The sequence below is a fragment of the Panthera tigris genome, chromosome B4, assembly GCF_018350195.1.
Source record: "Panthera tigris isolate Pti1 chromosome B4, P.tigris_Pti1_mat1.1, whole genome shotgun sequence".
Taxonomy (NCBI): Eukaryota; Metazoa; Chordata; class Mammalia; order Carnivora; family Felidae; genus Panthera; species Panthera tigris.
This window is the reverse complement of record NC_056666.1, coordinates 73,917,022-73,924,707: the sequence shown is the minus strand read 5'-3', so window position 1 is coordinate 73,924,707 and position 7,686 is coordinate 73,917,022.

The following is a 7,686-nucleotide window of genomic DNA, read 5'->3' as shown; positions in this document are numbered from 1 at the left end:
CCCAGCAGCTGCTGCTGCCTCTTCCTGTTTTGCTAAAAGCCTGGCTCTGGACCCAAAGGGGTGGGGGAAGTCGCCAGCCGCTCCCGCAACCCCCCCCCCCAAGGTCAACCTCATCCCCCTGGTCTTCTTAGCTAGTTATTTATAGCCCCCTAGGCCCTGGCTGAGGAGCTGCATCTCTCCTCCCTCAAATGTCAGCAGCTGTGAACATTGCCCCAGGGATGCAGCCAGATGTGCAGATTGCTCCAGATGCACAGTGCCAGGAATCGAGAGAGGCGGCAAGGCCCTTTCTGCAGTGCGTTCGGGCATTCTCCGCAGCACAGTCCAGACTTCCCCCAAGTGAGCCGCCGCGGAGCCAACACCTGTATCTCGGGAGGGTCAGGAAAGGTTCCACATATTCTCCCCATTCCCACAGCCCTGCCAAGCTACTCCGTACATTCCAGAAGGGTCAGCTTGGGCTAGACTATCTGGATTTCTTTGCATAAATTAGGGCAGTATTTATTTTAAGACTGAGTTTGTAGGGGAAAACTGTGACTGAGAGGGCCGGAGGGACAGGACCCTGTCCTTTATTACTAAGGTCCGCGTTGAGCTCTACCCGAACAGAGCCCCATGTGGGCAGACTCTTAATGAAGCTCTTCACCGGCCATCCAGTCGGTCCTCATGGCAACCCTAATGGGGCAGGCACTTTGGACCCCTGTCTGAGGATGAGGACATAAGCATCCCAGGGGTCAAATAACATCTCTAAGGTCGTGCAGTGGGCCAGCAACGAACTCCCGCCCAAGCAGCCTGACCCCAAACTCTTGCTTCTTGAACCACAACACAACATGCCCTCTCTTTAGCTGTTCCTTTACAGGTTTTTAAATGTTTCCTTGAAAGTTCAGTGTAGAGGAGCGTGGAGCCCAGCCTCAGGATCTGCCCAAGTGGAGAGGGGTGTCTTCTCTGCCTCCTGTGCCCTCCCACCCCTAGCCACTCTGGAAGAGCTAGAGTAAGGGATGTGAGGGAGACAGAGACTTCTAGAATCACTGCTTTAGGCACAGAGGGCAGCAGGTCAGAGCAAGGCCACTGCCCTAGCCCACCGGGACCCCGTGATCCATCAGCACCCTTCTAACATGGAACTTCTGGGACTCAGACCCCAGCACGTCCTTGACCACATGGGTGTCAGAGACCCTTGATGGTCAGCCAGTTTTCTCCACTCCGGGCTCTTTTCACCAGCCATATTCTGCTCTCCAGGAGACGCAGAATTCCTCAGTGATGGCGATTGTGGCTCCTTTGGCCTCTGTGCCCAATAACCTGGCACAGAGAAGATGCTCAATATATATGAAATTATGCTGGGTGAAAAAGAGGGTAGTGGTGGTCATATGTCAGTGGGGTACTTCAAGGTCCTAGCAAGGACACTCCATTCACATCCTGACTAGCTAGCCTCACCCCAGCTCCTCGCTCCTTTCCTGCCTCTACACCCCTGGCCCACAGGGACGCAGTCTAAATCCTGAAAGACACCTCTAGGGAAGATTGGTATATGTCCCTAGGCCAGGACGTCCTTAAGGTCTTCCTAGAGATTCCGGTGCCAGCGATAAGTGCTTCCAAAAAAGAACCATTAAGACTTGTAAAAGTCGACCCTGCCCTCCAGCCAGCACAGCCACTGGGGCTACAGAAGGTCCAGCTGGGGGCATGTGGCAAGGCCAAAGCCCCAAGCTCACCAGTGGGTGGACCACAGCATCCCTGCGGGGGCCCACTGGAGCGAGTAATTGTGAGCTGGCTGCAGAAAGGCATTATGCAACTCAGACGAATTTCTTCTTGCTCATGATTAGAGTATGGCCCAGTGGCTGCCTCCCTGACCATAATCTCTGTTGGCACAGGCATCTCCGGGCCTGGGCAATGTGGGCTGTTAGAAGAAGCACTGATCTAGAAGCTGGGACACCTGAATTCTCTGCCTGTTCCCGTCACTGATTAACCGTGTCATCTCTGGCAAATTATTTCCCCCTTGGGTCCTCAGTTCCCTTATCTGTAAAAGGAGTGGTGTGGATTCGATAGAGCATCCTAAACCTGACCATATCTTAGAACTACTTGGGGAGCCATAGATTACTGAGCACCCCCGCCCCAAAGAGTCTGATTGAGTCCGTGAGGGGGCCCAGAGATCTGCTTTTCACAGATTCTTCTAAGTGATTTTGTTATAATGTCAGCTTTGGGGGGCATCCTATAGACCAGATAATCTTATAAATCTTATAAGGAGCAAAGATCCTAGTCAACGGAAGAGTCATACCAAGAGGTTTGAGGGGTTTGTCAGAGGGCAGGTGGTGGGGAGTGGGTCTCATCAGGATCCTCATTGCTATAATTGCTATTTTGTTGCTGGTATTATTGCCATGGGGGGACGAGGCAGTGCCCCCATCTGCTTGTTCCCATCACTAATGGAGGTTCTGGCTTCAGGGGGCCCTGGCTTACCTCAAGGCTGGGAGTGGGGCTGGGAGAGGAGGGAAGGGTGGGTGGGGCCTCTTGGCAAGGGAACCTCTCTTTCCTTCTCTCCTGGGTGGAGTTTGGCTGGATGGGCTTTGGCACCCACCTCTGGGGCTGAGAGAGTGTCTTCCCACCCATATTCCTCCCCCACTTTCTCATCTCAGCTGCCTCAGCCCGGTGACTGCCCCTTCTCCTCCTCAGGTCCTGACTTCCTCTCCAGATTCCTTCAGTCCTTACCAACCTCATTCCTGAGCCTCGCTAATCTGTTTGCCACCCCCCTGCTTCCTCGCCTCGCCCTGCGCACGCCATTCACCCTACCTGGAATGTCACCCCCCTAACCCCACACTGATTCACATCTCTGGGCTCCTCCAAAACCCAGCTCAAAATTCCCTACTTCATTCGGGCCGTGATCTGCTCGGGTCTTTCCTCTTTGCTGCGTACTCACTGACGCTTGGAGTAACAGGATTAGAAAACTGCTTTCGACTCAGAAAAATAAATAGATGTGACCTAAACCGGCTCCCCTCATTGGATAGATGAGAAAACTGAAGCCCAGAGAGGTTGTGACTTGGCCAAGATCACACAGACAGTGAGATTTTAAAAATAGTTGGCTTCACAAGAAGCTTTCAAGGATTTTAGGTTTGTTTTGTTTCCTCGACACATTGTGATCAATATGAGGACAGAGGCTGAGTTTTTGTTTTTGCCTTTAACGTTCTTTATCTCCACTGTGGTGTGTGTGTGTGTGTGTGTGTGTGTGTGTGTGTGTGTGTTGTGTACCCAGGGGCAACTGTAATATTTCTTATGCTATCAGGACAATAATTCTAAAACTCACAGTGGTACAAATGTTTGAATAAGTACTTCACTTGCTCTCAGAATCAGCCCTGCGGAGATACTGCTATTTTACACAGCAGAAATCTGGCACTGAGAAAGGTGTGACCCAGGAAGTGAATGGCAGAACGGGGTCTAGAACTCAAGTCCCCTGACTTCCAGCCCAGAGCCCTGATTCTCCTGATATTCCCGGTTGGGGACCCAGAGTAGTCAAGGGGGGACCTCTGCCATCTTCTGCATTCATTCCGCTTTCTTTATCTTGGTGTTAAGGAGACCCAGTCTTTGGCTTCCTGCCCCTCCCCATCCTGTCCCACCGCTTTCTCCTTATGTCCCCCCATGTCGCTGTTGGCACATAGACACATATACGTATACTAAGAACTGCAGGTGTCTAGGGCAACAGACCACAGGGGAAACCACATCACCTTTGTTGACACTGGAGGGAGGCAGGGGCCAGGGTAAGGGACTTGCTTAGTTCTCTCCACCTGCCTTAGTACCCAGCATCATCTGAGCCATCTGGGCTTGTAACCATGCCCCAGCCTCTTCTTGACTTATCTATCCACCTCATTCTGGCCCAGGAGGATGTATCACCTCTTCTCTCGCATCCGGAAATCCCACGTGGGGGTCTGGCTGGCTGCACCCTAAAGCCCCACATACCCCCAATCCTACCTCGAATACTTACGTAGCCCCTCTAATCCTGCCTGTGCGATGCCAACAGAGACAGTGGGAACCAGGCATGGGACCGCTTGGCTGGGGCCAGGAGGAGGTACGTTTAGCATCTAGAATGTCCCCCGTAGGTCAGCTGAGTCCTCAGGTAACCAGGTTTACACTGGGGCAGGAGATCTGGCAGTAGCTCCTCCATTGTTCTGACCTGCCACAGAGACTGCATAGGCTCTGAATCAGACATTCAGGATTAAGTCACTTACTGGCTTTGTGGACTTAGGCAAATCATTTTGTCTTTCTGAGCTTAAGTTTGCTCAGTCCAACAATGTGGGCAATAATGAGATATGAGTGAAAGGGCCTTGAATAGCACACTCTGCTAAAGGAGACGCTCAAATCCTAATTATCTTCCCTCCGTCCTTCCTGCCTTCTTGCCTTCCACTTGTTATATCTGGTCCCCTGAAACCCTTTCTTTGGAGTTGGAGACCTACCTCCCCCATCAATCTGCAAATCCCAAACCCCGTGAATTGACATTTGATCCCAGGTTCGGAAACTGGAATGCAAGGCCCAACCCAGTCCAATGAAATGGCTGTCCTCTGAGATTTCACCAAGGCCTTGGGGAATGAGCACTTTCTGATTGGCTTTGTGGGGAGTGTGTGGGAAGTCTGGGTTAGGGAGGGATCGTGGCTTTGGCTACCGCATCTAGAAGGCTGGGACAGGAGTGGTCTCAGAGCCCTGAGGTTTAGACCAGATGACTGGAGCTTTGAATCCTGGCACAACAGGGGCACCCAATGATATTTGTTGAATGAATGAATGGCCCCATCACTTACCAGTTGGGTAACTTTGGTCAGATTTCTTAACCTTTGTGGGCCATACTTAATCATGAGCATAACAAGGATTATTAAGGATAAATGATCTAATGTTTGCCAAAGAGGGAAGCATAGGGCTGCTACATGGAATATAGTCAGTCAAAGGTAGCCAAGTAAGGGAAGGAGAGGAGAAAGAGAAGGTCAAGTAGGCCCAGAAGCCCGAAGAGAAGCAGAAGGGGTGTGTCCTCAGGCTTTGTACTGGCCAGAGACTCTGGGAAGACTCAGGGGAACTAAGGCAGGTCCTATGGGGCTAATCTCTTCTGCTAGGTGTTTGGCTGAGCAGCCTGGGAGAGGCCTGACTCAAGAGCGTAGCAGAGAAACTTCCCATGGCAACCACGGTAGAGAGAGAGTGGTAACTTACGCTTTTCTGCCTCGTGCCTCTCAGGACCCCTGGAGGCTCCCTAACATATCCTAGCAAGGGGCATGTGACTTAGAAACTGGCTTAAGATCCTGCCTTGGGTGGGAGGGTGGCGATGGAGTGAGAAGTAAGCTGGCCGGTGAAGGAGGGACACAGTCCAGCTTCCCTGAGGCAGGTCTCACATGCTGTCTTCCTGGCCCTACTTTGGGGACAGAGAGTCCTGGTGTGTGTAGGAAGGTGCTGGACACTTGGGGGACAGACAGAGGCAGGGGGAGATACCCTTTTTGCTCAACTCTCTGAGAACTCAGTGATTAGGTCAAAAAGAAAAAGGAGGCTCACGAACAAATACATGAATGATGCACATGGTAGAAATGAGCAAACAAGGGCCCGATTTCAGTCCAGAAATAACTACAGGAGTCCTGGCAGGGGCATTAAGGTGGGGGGCATTGTGGGGCTAAAAGAGAGAGTTGGTGAGGTGGGGGGGAGAGGCTGGGAGTCTGAAGTAACCGAGCAATTTTTCTGGAAGCCGTGGGCACAGAGGAAAGATCTGGAAGGAGAGTCATCTGGTTAGAGGTGAAAGCTGGGAAGAATGCACCTGAGGTAGAACATGTGTCTTGCAGAGTCAGCATGGCAGTCATGGGAAAAAAAGGTGTCCGGCTAGGGGGATGGTCCTTGAAGGTCATGAACATCTGTCTCAATTCAACAAATAACTCATAGGGAGCTTGAATTCCGAGCAAGGCGCTTAGCAAGATACTAAAAGAAATGCACCCATGACTAAAGGCAGTAGCTGGGCTCAGGGAATGTCCACTCTTGAACATTCTTGGGAAGGAAGAGAGTTGAGACACGTGGATGAAGGTCAGTGTACAGAGCAAGACTGTTGGTGGTGTGGGGGTGGGGTCCTTTAAAGGAGGAGAAGAATTCCTCTGGCTACGTGAATCCGGGAAAGCCTTCTAGAGATGGTGGTATAGACCTTGAGGATGGGAAAGATTTCAACAGGAGCAGCAAGGGACTGGGAGAGCATCACTTTTAGAGGAAACATGATGGGCCAAAGTAAGGGAGTAGGAAGGCACGAGGGCATGATGGGGAGCAGGCAGCAGCCCAGTTTAGCTGAAATAATAAGAGAAATAACAACTAACATTACTGACTACTAAGTACCAGGAGGCACTGGGCAAAATAGCGAGAAAAAAAATGAAGAAAGGGATGGGGCACCTGGGTGGCTCAGTCGCTTAAGCACCTGACCCTTGCTCGATTCCGGCTCAGGTCATTATCTCCCGGTCCGTGAGTTCAAGTTGGGCTCTGCGCTGACAGCTAGGGTCCTACTTGGAATTCTCTTTCTCCCTCTTCCTCTGTCCCCTCCACCCCACCTCGCATGCACACACAGGCACGTGTTCTCTCTCAAATGAACTTTAAAAAAGTTCATTTTACTTCTTTACAGAAGTGAAGAGAGGGAGGCAGGGTGAGAGAGACAGAGAGAGACAGAATGTGCACAGCGTGTTGCCATGCTGTAGGAGGGCTTGGATGTCAGGCAAGGAGTATGTGAGGGTAAGTTAACATGAGCCGAGAGGTTGGATCTGCTGCCGAGTGAGCCGTGAGACAAGGAAAGCAACCGAAGCAGGAAGGCAGCTGCTAAAAACTCCAGGTAGCAACAAGTGCTGAGGCTGGAGCTGGGCTCACGCAAACAGGGGTCTGTGGTCAGAAGTTGGACCGGGCCATGACCAGGCCCTCCTAGGCCACTGTGGAGTCTTGCTTCCTATGTGGCATGGTGCCGCCTCTTCTACAGACGTTTCTCCTTCTGTAGAGTCATGAGACTCTTGGGGTTCCTCGGATAGAGGGAGGTAGGATGGGTAGGAAGTCAGAGGGAAGCTGCATCCTGCCTTCCAGAGGTGAAGCCTCACACTACAGGAGAGTCTAGTGTTGTGGGTGGTGGACCTCTCCCTGTCCCAGAGCCATTGGCTCTGTCTCCCACCCAGCAGATTGCCAGAGGCCACAGGGTGGATAGGCTAGGCCAGGAAGCACAATGGAGAGGTCCTCAGCCCCTGACCCCCGAGTCTGACCTTCTGGTCCTGTTAAGAGTTGGGGGGGGGGGGAAGGGGGGGGCGCAGAGACTTGCTGCGCAAAGCTGGCCCCGAGCTGAGTTTATTAGCTGAGGGAGGGCTGGAGGCGGCTGCATTCCGACTCACAGACTGGAACATTTCTGTGATCCGCTGTAATGCACTGGGAGACACTGGGCACATTGCTGAAGTTTGACTCATAGGGACCGGGAGGGGGAAAGAAGGGGGGAGGGTTGTGGGGGGAGAGGAATGGGAGGAAGAGAGGAAGAGGAGAGGAGGGAAGGAAATCCCTTGAGAAATTTCTTTAAAAAAAGAAAACTTTCAAAATCAGCACCACCCCCAACCCCTTTTTCTTTTAATAGGAACAGGCTGGACCCTTCTGTTCCCCTCAGCAGGCGTGGGGGGCGGGGGGGCGCGAGGGGGAGGGCTGGGCAGTGATTCAAATCAGATCCTGGAACTTTCCTCAGGCAAGTCGTGT